Source organism: Lissotriton helveticus, chromosome 10, assembly GCF_964261635.1.
Source record: "Lissotriton helveticus chromosome 10, aLisHel1.1, whole genome shotgun sequence".
Lineage (NCBI taxonomy): Eukaryota > Metazoa > Chordata > Amphibia > Caudata > Salamandridae > Lissotriton > Lissotriton helveticus.
In genome coordinates, this window is record NC_136071.1 from 1149334293 (window position 1) to 1149353669 (window position 19377).

Here is a 19377-nt window from a genome sequence, read left to right on the forward strand (position 1 = left end):
TACCGGAGTCTAAGTCATCCAGGGACAATATCTTCTGGGTATTGTGTTTGGATCTATGTTTATCAAACTCATGTACGGATCTGATGGAGACTTCTAGCTGGCAGATTTCTTACCTTTGAAATTCCTAGACATCAGGCTGGATCCAGAAATGTTTGCGTGAGCAGTACCACTGCGCATGCCGTTGGGTTGCTCCATTCGGCTCTGCATGACGTTGTTTGAGTTGGTTATGACACCACAGTCACCTAAAGAGGCACCATGCAGGCGCATAGATGTCAGTTATTTTCTTTCTGCACACATTAAGTGCCGATCCGGAAAATTGCTGCCACTCTGTCTCTTTTTTGCCAGGCTTTTGTCAACTTTTCATCAAGCAAAATGTTTTCTGTGTGTCGAGGGATATCTTCTAGAAAGACAGGGTTTAAACCATTGGCATGGTATGCCCAGACGTGGGTCCCTTGCTCACTTTGCCACTGAAATTAAGCTGGCCTGGCTGATGAGGGGTGAAATCCCGAAACTGTTGCTAAGGTGCTTTCTTCTGGTCCAGGGAAGACCTGGCTTGGCAGTTAGCGCTGGACTGTTGCCATAAGGAACAGGGTCAAGACTGATTTGCATATGGCTGGATCTGAACTGTGTTGGGGATGTGAGCAAAAGAACGATTATGGACTAAACCCAGATCTGTGACATGTGGTGAGTGTTTGAAAAATGTTAGCACTCCGTCCATCATCTCCATGTGTTTGCTTTAAACCGTGTGGCATCTGTCACTGCGCCATGTCGGTAATCGACCTCCACCTCGTCTATCTCTGGTGTCTCAAACGGACACAACTCGAAGTTGTGCTCGGACTATCGGGCCATGGCTCTGAAGGCATTGTGGGAGTGAGCTATGAAGCTCTTTGTCGCCCAGCAGTTTGACACCGGCCAGCGAGACTCCATGGAGATCTTGGTCCGGTGAGAAGAAGAGGAGGTCGCAGGACCACTCCTGGAGCCCTAAGTCATCTTCCTCTCACTCACGGTCTTCGGGACACTCTAGAAAGAGGCACAAGAGAAAAAGAAGTCTAAGCAGACTTCATCTTTGCTTTAGCTGTTTTCCATTGATGAACGAGGTAAGGAGCACCGATGCTCTAGGCACGGTTCTGCGGAGCCGGAGCCTGGGACGACTCCACACCTCCCTCCGTTTCTGTATGCTGGTGCGACCCCGGCTAAAATAAAATAATTTGACTAGGCCATGTGCTGCGTATTTGAGCGGGCCGACCCCTCTGGTGAGCTTTCAGGCTCTGTGGGTTGAAAGGGGCCCCATCAGATTTGACCCCTTCTGCTCTGGCCACGGCGGAGCCTCATGGATCCGTTTTGGTACGATGACGGTGATGCCAATGCAACCGTTCCCAGCTAGGCACGTCCAGCACAGCTAAGAGCGGTGGAGCGGTGAGGAGAGGTTGGAGGGAGTGAATCAAAAGATGATGGGATAGGTAAATTTAAACAAAAAATAAATAAAACCACCTACATTGTTGCTCGCCACATCGCCGAGTCAGCAGTGCGACAAGAGAATGTAAGTGGTTTTATTTATTTATTTATATAATTTTACCTATCCGTCGTCTGTCAACTTCCCCCCACTACCCTGCCCCAACCAACTGCTCTTACCTGTGCTGGCCGTGCCTGCCATTTTCACCTTCAATGAATTGTTACTACTTAAGTACTGGAAATCTCTTGAACTCTTGTTGTCTTGCTCCTCATCTACAAGTCTCCTTTTTGCATATTATCCATGGAACCCTGTAAGACACTAGAAAAACCAATCAAATAGAGAATAACACAAAAAACAAGTAGAGAATGCAAACGCAAGACACAAATGGCAAAATATACTGAAAACATGATTAGACAGCATTGAAATTTTTGGTGCAATTGAACAGTATAATTTATGAACTTAATAGTCATTTGATAAGTTGTGGAAACAACAAGTGTTGATATCCAGAGGCAGGTATGAATGAAAGTCAGATATGATAGAACAGCGTAGTCCTCACCAGTCAATTTGCAATAACTGATTATTCTAATCACATCCACCCAAGTGATGTCTTAAACAGTGCATTCGACATCTTTCTTGTGACGAGTTGACAAGGCTGTGTATGATATTTTTGTGCAGTGCGTGGTTTGTATTTGCTGGTAGCAGCGAACCATACCTCAGTCCTGTCCTCTACCACTGCTTTGGAAAGCTGCATCATGGAAGACAATCTCTGGATTACCACACTGCTAGAGGGAGTCAGCATTACATAGAGAGCGACGAGTCTTCCGCTCACCTCCATTGCCATTCCCCCTGCTCTAAATAGCGATTCCTTAAATTGCTCTTGCATTTAAGGAATCCCAAAATGAGATTCCTTAAATGCAATGCATGAAACCCATAAAAATAGCGAATTCGCTAATAGGGGGAGCAAATTACCATGAAGTTGAACTTCGTGGTAATTTGCTAAAACTTTGAAAAATGCACTTTTGTGTATTTTTCAAAGTTACATGTTGCGCACACACATGCCCTTAGGGCCTGTGTGTGTGTAACATTTGTGCACAGGTCCATTTCAGGGGTGCAACAGGGTGTCCTTTGGACACCCTGGCACCCTTGAAATAGCGGAACATTAGCGATTCGGTAATAGCTAATCGCTAATAAGGAATGGCTTTCCCATTCATTCCTATTAGGCCCATAGGAATGAATGGGAAATCCATTCCTTATTAGAGATTAGCTATTACCGAATCGCTAATAAGGAATCTGTAGGAAGCGCTAATAACATTGCGATTCCTACATGCATCCCGTTTTGCGAGTCTTTAATAGCGATTCCTTAAAATTCGCTATTAAGGACTCGCAAAACATAACTTTGATGCATCTGCCAGATAGTCATTAAAAGATCTTACACCAAACTCAGTCTCAAAGAGTACCAATCCATTGAGCTGTCTGATATGCAGTAGGTCAAAGTCCTGCTGCTAGTAAGGAGTGGAAAAATTCAATTTATTTGAGCAATAGTGACGCCATACTTGTGAGAGGCGTCCTGGCTGGAATGGAACTTGAAACTCTTGTACACCACCCTGCCTTTTTTTCTGCCCCAAGTTATGAAAACAATCAGGAACAACCAGGCCCAATCCAATCTAGTGGCTCTGGTTTCAGCTAGGAGTGTGTGGTACTCGGAGTTGCTGGGCATGAGCATCTTCCCTCCAATCAGGCTTCCACTTCAGGGGATTCTCTGTTTATCGGTAACAAGGGGAGGGTACCCCACCTGAATCTACACAATCAATGTCTCCATTTGTGGAGATTGAGGAGTGGCAGTTGACTATGTTTAATCTGCAACCTGAAGTGGTGGATGTCCTCCTCACCTCCAGATGCCATTCCATGAAGCCATTTGTGTCAGAGGATGGGACAAATTTGTGGGTCGGAGATGGATGTTCTTTTGTTTGTTTTGTTCTTGACCCACCAAGGGCTTGCAGTAGGTACCATTAAAGGTTATTTTGTTGGCCCTGTTGGCTATTTTACATTTGTCAGACTAAACATCCCTGTTAAAATCACATGTTGTGATGAGGTTTATAAAAGACTTGACAAACACTGCTCCTCCTAAACCGTTTGTGACGGGTGGGACTTTAATTTGTTCTCAATGTTTCTCATTTACAATTTTGAGCTAATGCAGTACAACTGTGTTTTTTGCAATTTTCACCCGAGTGGGCTGGGTATGCTCAGACGTGAGTCCCAGCCTCTCCACACCACTGGAGTCAAGCTATCCAGGCTGAATGAAGGCTGATAGCCAGAAACCGGTCCTTGGATGCTTGATTCCGGTCTGGGAAAGACATGGCTTGGTAGTTCGGACTGGACTGTTCCCATGAGGCACAGGGTGAGAGCTGATTTGCATATAGCCAGTGTCTAACCCAGGATGGTGTGGAGTGCAAAAAAACGATGGATTTAGGCCCAGATCCTTGTACCGGGTTGAGTGTATGACATTGTTCTACATTCTGTCCATCAACTGTGTTTTTTGCAATTTTCACCCCGAGTGGGCTGGGTATGCTCAGACGTGAGTCCCAGGCTCTCCACACCACTGGAGTCAAGCTATCCAGGCTGAATGAAGGCTGATAGCTAGAAACCGGTCCTTGGATGCTTGATTCTGGTCTGGGAAAGACATGGCTTGGTAGTTCGGACTGGACTGTTCCCATGAGGCACAGGGTCAGAGCTGATTTGCATATAGCCAGTGTCTAACCCAGGGTGGTGTGGAGTGCAAAACAACGATGGATTTAGGCCCAGATCCTTGTATTGGGGTGAGTGTATGACATTGTTCTACATTCTGTCCATCAACTGTGTTTTTTGCACTGATCAGGTGTTAGGCATTGATAACATGGGGGTGTGGATCATAAAGCTGTATCCAGCCCCCCATATTATCAAGGCACACATTAGCGCGTGACAACAACGCTTGTTTTCACGCGCTAATATTCCCTATCGCCGGATTTAATATCTCCTACGTGTTGCGCGTTGATAATGACGCGCTAACACGGCGATAAAATCCGGCGATAGGGAAATGTGCGATGTGCATTTTTCAACGCACATCTTGGTAATATGGCCCTGTGTGTTATCGGCTCCTCACCAGGGGACCGTGTGAAGGGAGCCGATATTGTGTGGCACACTGCAGCACCGTATGAGTTGGCAGGTCTGCCACTACCATAATCTCGATTTGGGATCTCAGCATTCCCACACTTCGATCTGTTTAATTTCATATTTTCACTCTAGTTTCACAGTATAGTAGAAATATTGGGTACTAGTGTCAGACTAGGAGAGGAATATGCTGACGTAGCAGGGTTCATATAGCTAATTGCTGAGGTTCAAATAGGGGAAGATCCTAACCCTTTTTAACTTCAAGTAAAAAAAAAAGAATTGACTGACATTTTTGTGACCAGTGGTAATGATGGAGTTGGTGCTTTCAAGGTGTTTCCCCATAAGTGTATTTCTCAAAACCATTTATACCAAAAGATCTAATAAAGAGCTGTGAGGATTCTTTTAAGAATTGAAGACCTGCCTTTCTAATATTAGGATAAAGAATTTTGATGGTTTATAGAGGTAATATTACAGCCAAAGAAATTGTGTAACATAATTGTCAACTACCTGTAGCAGGTGATAATTGAGTTGAGGTTTTAGCCAATTCTAAGATTGTTCCAGTGGCCTTTACCCACATAATTAATTTCATAAAACTAAGTTGAAAAAGGCTGTACCATTGTCTCTGTATCCATACTAGCAGAATTGAACAAATCAGTCCCAAATACTGTAGCTCAAGTGTGGATGCAGGCGATGCTTGATAAACGTGGAAGGAATAAGAAGACGTCACTTTGTCTCTTGTATGTATGCATGTCAATCAATCAATCAATCAGGGATTTGTAGAGTGCGCTACTCACCTGTGAGGGTCTCAAGGCGCTGGGGGGAGGGGAGGTTTTCCGGCAGCTCCGGTCATCCGAAGAGCCAGGTCTTGAGGCTCTTACTGAATGCTTGCAGTGTGGGGCTTCGTCTGATGCTCAAGGGGCGTTTGTTCCAGGTCTTGGCATGTATATGATATTTCTATAGTGCAAACCTAGCCAAGAGGCAGCGGAGCACTGACCATGATCAAAGGCAAGCCTAAACTCAGTGAGTAATAGGAGAGGAAGCTGAGTTGTAGAAGGTGAATGCACTGTGATGTAGTGTTCTTTGAAGAGGTTGACAAGGAAAATGTGTTGATCTCAAGCTTGGTTTACCTGAGGCTATTCCGTCTGGCATTCCCTTGATGTCCCTGTTTGCTTCCAGCATGGAAGGCTTTGTCCACTAATACTGAATGCTCCAGCATGGCCATGTTAATTTTGGTCACGGATCTTCTGGCACAGGATAGTATGAGGCCCACAGCTGCCATGCCTCTGGGTCAAGGACGGGAGCAAGATTCTCCACCTAACCTTACAAGCTCCTGAGTGGTCTTGAACAGCTAAGTGCTTTGTGGATGTTTAATAAATTTAGTAGTAAGGGGTGCTAAAGCTGGCTCAAACTTTTATATTAACCTATGTATTCGTCTTCCAGCTTTCTTTCCTTCTATGTAACCATCCAAAGCAGAGAATTAATATTGGATACCAAATGCCTTTGTTTTTTATTGGCTCATCACTGCAGGAATGTAACAAAAAAGATCTCTCGCTAACCTATAAAGGAGCCGGGTTCCATGTTCTAGATTTACTCTGAAACCCTTGGCCGATGTCTCTTTTTGTCTGCTTGAAAGTGTGGAAGGGGGAAAAATCATTAGCCAATTACGCATTACCGTTCCAATGAACCATGACTTTGAAGAAATACAGACTCCTGATTCAAAGTTTAGTAAATGTATACAAAGCCTAGAACAGTTAGACATACAAACAAACACATCAAGAACCGGGTGTAATAATACATGTCAACTAACACAAAGCCAAACCTATGGGTGAAATTAAGATGGTGCAGCATGCACAGAATAATCAGTTTTAGAATCAGGACACAAAAGATGACAGCTCGATATCAAGAGTTCCATTCATTGGAGGTTTGTAGGTAAAACCATTAATCTGTCCCTACAGTACTAACGTGACATCCCTACTTAGCATTCCCCAGGCAAGTTCTGTAAATGTGTCAGTATATGAAGGCTTCCTAAGAAGTACTCTCACGTTGAATTGCTCTTCTTCAAGACAAGGCAGAAGTCTCCCAATTCTTTCCCTAGTTCCAGTAGGTAAACCTGTAACAAAACCATCCCATAATTGTCTGCAACATTACCCCATCCAAATGAGCCACCTCCTTGTAGGTAACTTTCCATGCAGCAGCGATGCTGCCAGGCCTTGGCTCGATGACCTTGATTCCCAGGCTCGCTCCGTTGAGAAAGAACACCGTCCCACATTATCAGCATCACCGTTCAATGAATCTTTTCCTCCACAAGCCTAACTCCTAAAACAAAGACATTATTTTAACTAACAAGAATGACTTTCTTCAACCCACAACAGAAACGTGAGCAAAGAGCAAGTTCTGCATACACATGAATTTTACTTGCAAACCTAACATGAGAGTTTCAGGGAGAAATACACTTTAGGCCCACAGAATTCAGCCAACGTAAGAAACGGCACATAACTTCATAGGCACACACATAAATGAATATTATTACTGAGCACGTTCAATTTGCACATTACATAAGCACACTAATTGTGAGAAGATTCATGAATTACACATATGGATCCTGCACATTAAGATTTTCATCTTGCCACATATAATTGCAACGTTACTTTCTTCACGTTTACACAAAAAAAACTAGCACTTCACTTTTCATGTTATTACATTACACAATCCAAAGAATCAATGTTAGCGAACTATTCATGATTATACTGCACCCCTACAGATGACAAAGCAAACTGCACTGTATTAGCAACCAGTGTTGGAACTGGCACTTTCTATTGGCTGAAAAGATGTCCCCTGCCAGGTAGGGTGGGTGATTACGCTCATTGTATAACCTGTGCCTACCCTTGGGTAGCTGGGCACTGAGCAGTCAGGCTTATCTCAGAGGCAATATTTAAAGCAAAAGCACAGTATTCACTCACGATAAATAAACTAAGCATCACAAAAGAGAAGTCACACAGGATGTATGTAAATAACGTTTGTATTCAAAACACATATTCAATCGTTATAATATGAACATCACATACTTTCGGGAATAAAACACATTTAGAAATATTACTAGCAGTTCTAGACCCACTCGTATTGTTATGATATCAATAGTATGCACATTGTGGACAATTCATAATCTAATCCCCCCACAGAGAGAGAGCACCCTTGTGCGGGACGACACTCTGTCCACCCCAGGCCCACCCTAGAAATCCCGTTAATACAATCCCACACAGTTATAGGGTACAACCCAGGTCACAACAATATCAAAAATATGTACGTACAAGAAACTAGAACACTTTTTAGCAGCACCTCGGGCAGGAGCAATGTGAGTAAACCCAATGTTAATTGTATTGCTCTTTTGGCATGAACTCAACGTATAAAGTGGCACTGTCATGAATTACAGGCGGTCCGCAGACTGTCACTCACACACACTCACTCCATACCGCCACACAGTGCAACAGGCATCACCCCAGTCAGTACAGAACGCTCTTTCTCACTTACACCCTCAGCACCCTAGTGCCGTGCTACTGGTACCTCGCAGGTCAATGGATAACAGCATGCAGATTCAGTGCCCCAGCCACCCTCCACCCTCTAGTTCACCCTGATTGTCCTATACCGTTGAATGGAAGATAACCAGCCCCTCCTACCGGATACTAGGCTTTACGTGGCCAAAGTCACATTTAGTCTGTGTCCTCAGGAAGAAAGTGGGGATAAGTCACAACTTTTAATTAGGAGATAAATATAAGCAAGGGGAATTTAGCAGCCACTCGAGAAGTTCACCCACAGGTCTCAAAACACAATGTCACGCACTCTCTTGACCCGCTTCCGACTGTCTCAGAAGCATTCCTTCAGCCCAGTCATTCTCTCTCACTACTACCTGAGGGCAAGATGTCTTCGGGAGGAGTCAGGTGTGAGGAGGGCAGTTGTTCTGCTGTGATGATGGTCAAAGTGGAACAAGCGATGAATTGGGAGTAACACAGGGGAGCCTCTCGATAGGAGAAGGCAACTCAACCGGTACACTTTGATCAGGGTCATACCCAAGCAATCAAGGTGCAGCGTCTAGTGCACATTGCTATGAGTCGCACCAGATACTTCAGATCTCAAAGACTAAGAATTGCAAATTCCGTACCTTCCTGGAAATGAGGCACAATGATGATTGCACGTTGGGATGGGTTGCACCTGGCAATTCCGGTTACACACATCGAACAGTTTCAAATTCCTTGCCTCCCTAGAAATGAGGCACAACATTCGGTGCATGATGATACAGGTTGCACCAGACCAGTCTGATCACACACACAGGTGCAAGTTCAGTGGAGTCTTATGAGGGAGAATGAGGCACTACTACAGGGACACCCGCACCTCCTAGGGTCTCACCCTGTGAATCGGACACTGCACGCAATGAGCATGCAGACCGGTATGATGCACAAGAGAGCTGTAGCATAATCAATGAAAAAGGCCGCGCGGGTCCCGCAACCGGAGAATCCGCTCACAACCAACAAGATGCTTATGAGTGCCGGGGTCCCTACGGTACAGGAAACCACACACCTTAGATACAGACAAGATTTCTGGGCACCGCACTAGACAATCTGATCTCCAGCCACAGGTCTTAGTTCCATGCTCACACCGCGCCAGCTGTTGGGATTCCGTTGCCGATGAGGGCACCTGAGAGGGCACCGCACTCCAGCTGTAATAGGTAGATGGTCTAGGTCCCTCGCAGGTGACCTTTAATGTCCCTGAGATCTCCCTGAGATTTCTGGGAGAACTGAAGGCCTGCCGACTAGCCTTGGAGAGCACACTTCAGGTTGTCCCACTTCAGCAGGTCTTCAGCCCAGACCAGCCACTATTCAGAAAGGACACAGGGTTCCCTTCAGGGGCAGTAATTCTCCATGTTCACAACAGAGTCTTCTGGCAGTGGGCACCACACAGTCTGTGTTCTTCTGTCCTGCATCCCCACAAGCGGATCTCAACCCTTTCTGAAAGATTGCACTAGTAGTTATACTGTTGTGTGTCTTTAAAGTTAGGGGTGGTTTAAAGGGTTAACCTTTGAACCACAGATGTCTAAATTATAGGCCTGTCTGCCATAGGGCAGTGGAATGTAGATCATAATCTTTGAGTCTGTCATTCTGTTTATTTATTTATTATTTACATTTATGAAGCTCATGGCTACCCAACAGGGTTTGCCAGCGCTAGGCAGGACAAAAACACAAGCCACAGGTTGTGGAAGGAAGCGCAGAAGAGTTAAACTTGGTTGTAGAGGAAGGTCTTTAATTTCTTGTGAAAGGCTAAGAGCGAGTGACACAATCTAAGGCGCATATTATCAAGAACGGTAATAAAAATTATTGCCGCTTTAGCTGCAAAACACTGCCGCTAAAACAGTGATAATGGTCTTGATAATATGCCCTTGAGAATTCCAATAGAAGACCATGTTCTGGTGTGAACATGGGCTTCTATTGAAATTCTCTAGGGCATATTATCAATACCATTATCGCCGCGTTAGCGGCAGTTTTCTGCCGCTAAAGCAGCAATAATTTTAATGCCGTTCTTGATAATATGCCTCTAAGTTCCAGAGGAAGAGAATTCCACAATTTAGGACCGAGATAGGCAAAAGAGCGGCCTCTCATATGAGTAAGAAGGACTCTGAGAACAGAGAGAGGCTCACCAGCACCTGCATTACCATTCTCTGGGCAGCTGGAGGAATTAACCAGTGTATTTCTTTTAGCCACTATACGACCGCAAAGCAGGTTGCGGTGACCACAGACACCTAGGCTCTAAGGGAAAGATTGTTGTAGATAGTAAAGCCTAGATTCTTGACTTTAGGATTCGCACCAGATAAAGGTCCCAGAGAGTCAGGCTAATGGGTAATTCCCCAGAGTTCAGGATTGTTTCACAGAATGAGAACCTCTGTTTTAGAGCCGTTCAGCTTCAAGGTGTTGCTGGACATCCACAGAGACATATTACTCTTTACAAGTTGGAGCAGGGGGGGTCCTGATGCTGAGCATTGAAAAGAGAATAGATGATCTGGGTATCATCTGCTTAGGAAAAAATGGCAGTCCTGACTTCTTCGCAATGTCCACCAAAGGGGGAACATAAGGATTGAAAAGCAAAGGGCTCAGAATCGAACCCTGCGGCACTCCTGAAGCTAAGGCTACCGTATTCGATTTTGCGGTGTGTGAGAAGACTTGGAATGAGCGTTCCTTTAGAAAAGAGATCAGCCACTCCAAGGCCACACCAGCAATACCTGAGGCCTCAAGACGATCAACCAGGATGGAATGTGAGACCGTGTCAAATGCCACACTCAAGTCCAGTAAAATGAGAGCTGCCGCACTACCACAATCAAGCTGCTGGCTGAGAAAGTCAGTGACCCCAAGCAGAGCGGATTCGGTGTTGTAACCAGATCGGAAGCCAGACTTTGATAGATGAAATAAATTGTGAGTACCCACGTGAAAGGAGAGTTGAGAATTGATATGACTTTCCAAGACTTTGGAGAAGACGGGGAGAAGGGATATAGGATGATAGTTTGACCAGCAGAGAGGATCAAGACCAGTCTTTTTTAGTAGAGGGAGAAACAAAGCCTGTTTCCAGTTCTGCAGAACATGCCCAGAGCTTAAAGAGGTGTTGGGAAGATTAGGAATCACGCTCGTCCAGAAGTCTGAGCTTAGATGGGGGAAGAGGATGAAGTGGGGAGTTGGACTTGATAGTTCCCATTCCCAGTAAAGATTGAAAAGTGACCAATTCCAGTGGATGCCAGGCTGTAATTTGTTGAATCTTGTCAAATGAGGAAGCCTGGGAGAGTGAGTTGGCCTGATCAACATAACACTTGGCGAGAAAGGTAAAGTTATCTTGAAGGGATGAGTCGGAATCTTGCTGATGGTGAATAGACTCTACAATATTAAGAAAAAACAACTCTAGCTTGTTACACTGCAGAAGCGGAAGTGAAGGAGAAGGCAGAAAGGTGATGGCAGCTGAGAGTTGTTTCACAACCATAAACAAGGTTTTCTGGCAGCGTTGGGAACTCGTGATCCTATCCGTAAAGAAAGTGGCACAAGCTGATCTACACACGCAGTATTTTTTCAGTGCTGTCTGATAGACTAACTTAGCCGTTGGTGCATAGTGCTTCCTCCATAGTCTCTCTAAAACTTTGCAGTGTTTTTCCACCTGTTTGAGGTAGTCATTGAACCACGGGCAGGAGGATGCACTCTGAGTTGAGGTTTGGCTGACAGAGGAAGGGTTGAGTTAAAAGCCTCTGAGAGCCAATGATGCATAGACATTTTATCAATGTTTGAGAGCAGCACATTGAGCGCTGATATACCAAGTTTGGACCAGTTCCTAGCTTTTGGCATTAAAGTCGGATGGGATGGGACCAGGAGAGATTTGATAGTGAACGGAACAGCAAAGTGGTCGGACCAACTAAGTTGGATAGGAGGTGCAGCAAACAAAGTAGACAGATTGGAAAAAATGGGGTCCAAAAGGTGCCCCGCTGAATGAGTAGGGGAGGCGTTAATGAGCCGAAGGTTAAGAGTCTTAAGGTCATCCATGAAAACTGATAAAGGTTTATTATTGGGGTCCTCAAGATGAAAGTTGAGGTCACCAAGCACTGGGAAATTAGCCACCTGGAAAATGTGGGGGGCCAATAAGTCAGCAAGAGCTGGACCCCAATTGTTTTAAGGCCCTGGGAGGGCGGTAGATATGAACACCCGAAAATGTGAATTTAGAAGAGAAGAGAATGGAGAAGAGTACGACTTCGCAATTAGGCATCAGGAGTTCCTCAATTTTACAATTATAGAGCTTCTTAAAGATGATGGCAATACCGCCACCTATTTTATGGGATCTATTAATGCCTTGCAATGCAAAGTTGTCAGGAAGTGCAGCGATGACATCAGGCGTGGACCCATCATGAAGCCAGGTTTCGGTTAAGAAGACCACATCAGGATCAACATCGACAAGAAAGTTAAAAAGATAAAGCTGATGTTTGGGAAGGGAGCGGCAGTTAAGGCTAAAGCAGCAACATTTGTTAGGTGCACGATCATCAACCATGACGTGTGCAGGGGGAGCAAAATGACTCCACGCCGTTAGTATGGTCAGATCCCACCAGCTGTTGGAAGTTAGAGGTGTTATTAAACTAGCAGATGGTGCAGTACATAGGGCAGGTTGTAGGATACAAAATTTGGCAAGAGGCCTTAGGAATGGGTTTAAGCTCAAAAAAGGCCAAAGAGTAATATATTTGAGTAGTTTGCTGTAGAGGAGCAGGGATTCTGGCCCCAGGCCCCAGCCGGACATGGACGGGCGCAGAAGGGCTTGCCTTTCTGTGTACATCCTCTGCGCATCCGCTTCGGCATGGGTTAAGTACAGGAGAATTCGCCGGAAAATTGGGCAGAGTGAACACGTGCAGAAACAGGCACAGTAAGTGACACAAAAACCGCAATATACTAAGATAACCTCCAGCTAAGATGCTAAAAGGTTAATTGCAATTACAATAGCATTAATAATTAAAAAGTGTGGTGTCAGCAACAGCAACAAACGTATCAATGTCTAGTGGTATAGTATTCTAGTGGTATGCCCATGGTTTATGGCTGTCGCTGGGGAATGCTCAGATGTGCTCCCGACCCTTAGTGTCCGCCAGAGCCAGGCACCATGGCACACAAGTCTCTTACAGCATAGAAATGACCATATTCTACAAGTGCCATTTCTAAGCGAGTTTTACCAAAACCCCCTTTACCACTAGAAAGGGTTTGGCATGGCAAATCCATTGGTCAGAAACATGATAAGGCTGCTCCACTGCAATCCACGAAGTAGTGTCAAGCAATTCCCCATGTTAATCTATGGGAAGAGCAAGCCTAATAGGTAGTGAAAACACACACAGATATTCCTCACTACCTGGGCACAAATGCACTAGTGCACACACACAGGCCTGCAATGGCAGGTTAGAAACAGTCCCCAGAACTAGAGGTGCAAGTGCGCCCGCCTGAGTCTGCAATGGCAGACGGTAAATGTAAATCCAGTATTTGTAAAGCGCACAGCTACCCGGAGGCATCCCGGCGCTTGGGGCCGTTGGGAAGATTAAGCGAGCTATCGCCCAGAGTCACATGGTGTTGGGCAGACCCCTGCTGCCGGAGCCGGGGATCGAACCGTAGGCCCAGCGTCGGGTGTCAGTCGCCCTGGCCGCGGCGCCACACTGGACACAGGTTTATTAATACAGGTGTCAGTGCGCATGCACAGGCCTGCGATGGCAGCCTGCACAAGCATGCACAGACACCATGGGTGCGGGTGCGCACACACCGCAGCCTACAATTGCAGGCTGCTCATTAGTTTATTCACAATAGATACCAGTGCGCGCACACCGGTCTGCAATGGCAGACTGGCCCGTTTCAGATCATCGAGTCAGTGCCACTTCCCAACGCAGGTAGGAAGGGCAAGCGCACTTTCCCAAGTGCCCAGAGCCAGGAGGCCACACAAGCAAATCAGCGAATCCCTGGCAGAAAAAAGCAAAAAGTTTAGGGGAACGCTCCCTGATGAGTATCAGGCCCAACGGGCAGTGAACAATAGCATGCCCCAAGGGGCGGTCCCTTGTCTGCGGAGCTTGAAAAGAATGGCACAAGGGAGCAGAGTGGGCTGCCTCGAAGAATGAGTGAATATCCTCTTACCAAAGCTCTGAGTCCCACAAGAGCAAGAGGATGTCAGAGCCTGCTGGGAACAGGCGGTCTCAAAATGGTTTTGCATCTTTGTTCCAGGTGCCCATGAAACTTTTTCTGGAAGGAAAAAAGTACATTCTGCATGATCTCTGGAGCATAGGGGGCATATTAGCAAGGGCACTATCGCCACTTTAGCGGGACTTTCTCCCGATAAAGCGGCGATAATTGTATCGCTCTATTAGCAAGCTGTCGCTAACAGCAGTTAGCAACAGCTTTTAGGCGATAGCGACCGGTTTGGGGACCATTTTGCATGCCAGTGATATTTATCGCTAATGACATGCAAACTGGGCGTACCCAACCTGTTAGCGACTGAAAGCAGCCGCTAACACAGCTATCGCCTATTAGCAAGGCAGGCTGTGCGATTAAAAAAGTTGCGCTAATTGCGATTATCGCCAGAACTTAACGCCTGCTCAGACCATGACATAACCAATGAGAGGTGAATATTCAGGTTAAGTTCCCATTAGCGTTAATGCCTGAATATCGCTGGATTTTCAGCGAGATTCACGAATTGAGCCGCTATTGCCGGATATTATATCGCATTAGAGATAAACGTTGCTAATAGCATGTTATCTCTGTGATAATATCCGGCGATAGGCAGCGATAAAAAAAAATGCGCTAAGCGCATTTAGCGATAAATATCGCTATTTTTGCTAATGCGCCTTATAGTTCTTGTGAAGGAGATTTGTAGAGCACCAACGTGGGCTTCTATTCCTACTTTTTGGACGCGCAGCTATTTGAATACGTCTATCTGTAACACAACTTGTGCTCATGTAAATCTCTCTATACCTTCGGGCAATATAAAACTCCACAAAAAAAAGAAAAAAACACATTCCATAGAGCTCTCCCACATATGTTTTTAATCGATGGATTTATTTTATCTTTTGGATTACCTCTGGTCTCATCGTCAAAATAGGTAGACACTGCTGAGATGGTCTTTCAAATACAGAACAATGTGCTGAATAAATTATCCTTTAGAGGAAGAACCTAGAATTAATCTCTGCTGTACCTTCTTTTATCCATGCATCAAAAGCGTAACCACCACAATGGGGTAAAACTCCTTTCGCTCGGATTTATATATAAATGATTCCTTCAAAGTCTACATCATTAGTTATCGGATGTAATTGAATTCACATTTACCGTAGACTCCTATGAAATGACACATATTGTTCAATCTTTTTCATTGTTCTGAAGTTCTGAGGGCATGATGTATGAGCTGCGATTAATTAACCACTGTCAGTCATTTCTACATTCTGAACACCCACTGCACAGTTCTTTTGTTGTCTAATTATGTCTTGATTAGATTTATTTAAGGCATGCTGCTGTTTTCAAACTTTTAATATAAGCATATTATACAATTATTGTTTCACCTCCATGTTTATACTGTTATGGTAGATAGAGTTAAAAGTGGGCTCTCTGTTGTTTTTAGTGGCCTCCAGGTGTTTGTAGAAAGCTAAGACAATAGGACATAAGTAAGGCCTGCTGTAAAGATAGATGTCTTTGACAGACGTCTGCATGTTAGGTGATGGGTTGTTAAAGGACCCCTGGTTGCATGTGACACTGAAAGCATCTGCCACCCTGCTTTGGCTGTGGAGCCTGGATCATTGAAGGGCAGCTGAAGGTGATGTGAGCTGACAGCTGGGACAGGAAGGCTTTCATTTTACTCAGAAAAATGGTAATCCTTGGCTATTTGTAAATCCTTGAATCAGACACAGGACCTTGAAAAGGATTGAATGCCACACAGCATCCAGTGTAGAAATGCCAGCTCAGGGGTGCCAATCACCTGCCCACCCGGTTGAAGCACCATGAGATCAGCTGCATCCTGAAGGCACTGCAGAAGATGTGACAGGTAATAAGGCTGTCAGAGGTAACAACATCCCTTGTAATCTACTCAGATGGGCTCAGAGCTAACTCTTCATAGGAAGCGTTTATGAATATCAATCTTGGGACGACCCCAGTCAACAGTTACAGGCAGAAACAAGCATTGGCTACGGTAGGAGGTCTTGTTGATTTCTGCAAAGAAATGCTTTTTTAGGTCTTTCCTAAGGGTAGCTTTTAGGTGTGTGTTATCGAAGATCTGTTGTCAATAATGCAATACTTATGGTTTGCTTTGGGAAAGCCCACTACTGCCCATTGGTTGGCTCTCATGTAGGTGTCATTTGTTTGCTTCTTATTCAATGGCTTTCCTTCCTCTTATGTATGCTCCTCCCCGGCACACCGTTTCTGTTCCGTAGTTTTGATTGGATAACTTATACCCCTTCACTGCTTACATTCGGAAAAATACTTTTTTCTTTTTAGATCTTCATGGAAGTGCTCAGTGGCATAGCTAGCCCCTTTGGCCGCCCATGGTGGTCCCTGCATTTGCCACCTGTGCGACCGCATTGAAGAGTGGGGGGCGCTGGCGAGATTCCTCCGTTTGACCCACGGCGGCTGCATTGAAGTGCAGGGGTGGGGGTAGGAGATTGCTGATGATTGCCACCCCGAGATGGCAAGTAGGAGTGGGGGGATGCCACTGCCCCCAAAACTCATGCCGTCCGGGGCAGACCGCCCTCTCTCCCACACCTCCTTGCTTCGCCACTGAAAGTGCTTGTTTTTTCTTGCTCTCTCCTAGGCGTTTGTTTCCCACCTAAAATAAACATCCTGGATGCCCTGCTTTGCTCCCTCATGTTCATTGCTTCTCCCAACAGAGACATTTTAGGGCATGGGCAAAGTGGGTCCTTTATAGATAGAGCGCGCGAGGTCACCCGACCAATAATTTCGCCGCTTCCGGCTTCGGGCCCATATATTTCAAAATCACCATATACATTGGCCGGATGAGCTCACGGTCTGCTATCAATTTGTGAGTTCCTTTCGTTAATACACAGAGTACCCGACTTACCATCCACCGACACGGGTACCTATTGACCACAATGGATCAGGGAGCTAGCTATAAAGGAAAGGCAGCAAAATACAAACCCAACCAATAACATTAAAATTTCTTAGCAAATGACCACGGACAACTGGAAGTTTTAAAGTCTTTATCTAAAGTTCGTTCTCAGAAATCATTAGATTTACAAGAATAAGACAATCAATAATCAAGATAATGAAGAGTACATAACTATAGAGAAATAATGTCAGAGTAATCATTGAAATGCTGAAATGAGATGCAACAGAAATATGCTATGCAGTTTTAGGGCAAACGTTCTTTAGACAGTTTAAGTAAGGAGGTTCTAGACCATATCAGAAAATGACAAACTGCAATGCAAAATATGATTTCTAACAGATAGGGTAACATAGGAACAAGCTATGAAATAAATGCAAATGACTTTATGATTTCAATCGATGCAAAAAGCATGGAAAATTAACATGAGCAAAGGTGTGTCTTTATTGAAGCAAAAGACAGAAATTCAGAAAAGTGCAAGGTTTAAAGATTCAGAGCAATATTTACCTAGACTGGTGTGGAAACCAAACCCTGGCCACGGGTCAGTTTAAGGACAGGAAACCCTCAAGGAAGGATACCCCTCAATGGACAGCAGGTGCAGATTGGACACCCAGGACAGGACAGGAAACCCTCAGAATAGGAATCAGGACAGGACCTCAGGACAGGACGCTCAGGACAGGACCCTCAGGACAGGACCAGCACCCGCAGTTCGGAAGCAACGCCTGCGCTCCACCCTCTCTGCAGCTATCGATCAAGACCCCGATTGGGTCAGCGAACTCCCAGCAAAGTGCTCCGCCAGCACTTTAAGGTTTAGTAAAACCTTAGTCTATGGTCAATTACGGACAGAGTGCTCCGCAGTACTCTGTATCTTCAGTCACCTATTGAGTGCGTTGGGTCAGTGACAGGTCAGCTAAACCAGACAAGTCGGACAATTTCCCTAGGTGAACCCAGGGTAGTTATACTGTTTTGGGGCGGTGTACCACCCCCCAATGTTGCAAAGTGTCAGAATCCCTCAATTTGGATTGGTTCTAAGGTAGGATTTGGGTAACACACCAATCAGAACAGACTATTTGGAGGCCTAATTTACATCTCTGGGCACCGCCTAGCAAGATTGGGGTTCCCATGAGAAAGACGCGCAGAATACAATGAAAGAATACAATTGTGTTACATTTAAACAATATCATGATGCCTCGGCTGGGCGAAGGTGTCCTTTCCCAGGGTGGCTCTGGCATCAACCTTCTTTGGCCTCAGTTCAATGCCATAGTAACTTCTGGCGAGTCTGCGCAGAAATACCCTCCAAGATGGACTCCCCAGCCCAGCACCCCTCCGAGTCGAGGATACATGAAAAGTAAGCGAAAACAAATTAAAACATAGAAGTGACGGTATGGAAAACACATCATTGGTTTTGTACTTTCAACTTATCATTATAAAAATATACTATGCAGTTTAACTGTTAGCAACATATACACTGACACAAGAGCAACTGCACGAGCAGTACCACGTTATTACCAAAGCTATGTATTACGCATGCGCATCTTTTCCCTCCAAACCTGCAAATACATCAGGCCACGTGAGTGTGACCGACGCATGCGCAGAAGCTATTTCAAAACGGCGGCCATTTTAAAGACTCAATTAATTTGTATTAGAAATACACATGTGCAAGCTTCATCTATTTCGTTTCGTACATAAAATAAAAAGATTAGTAAGACGTACAAATTATTAATTGATTATACATGGGAGAGGTTCATGACTAAAGCAAGTCGCGATGCGAAGCTTTGGTTCATCAATCCCCTCTTTGATGATATTTACTATCATCACAAAAATAATGGAACCAGATGCCAACTTCTCACACTTTATACAACTCTATCTCTTCCAGCAAGCGATTCAGCTTTTCTTTCTCATTTTTGGTAGGGTGAGAATTCTTCACCCTTTTATAGATCTGATTATTCATTTCCTCCAATTCGAGCTCATCCACACTTCGTTTCACTCCTCTGGCATTCACTTGATGCTTTCTGGTGTGCTTACGACATTTGCAACAGACAAATATGAAAAATAGGATAAGACCTATAATTCCAATTGGCATCAGTACCTTAAACAGTAAGCTTTTTCCTAAACTAGCAAGCCAATGACCTACATTTGAGAGA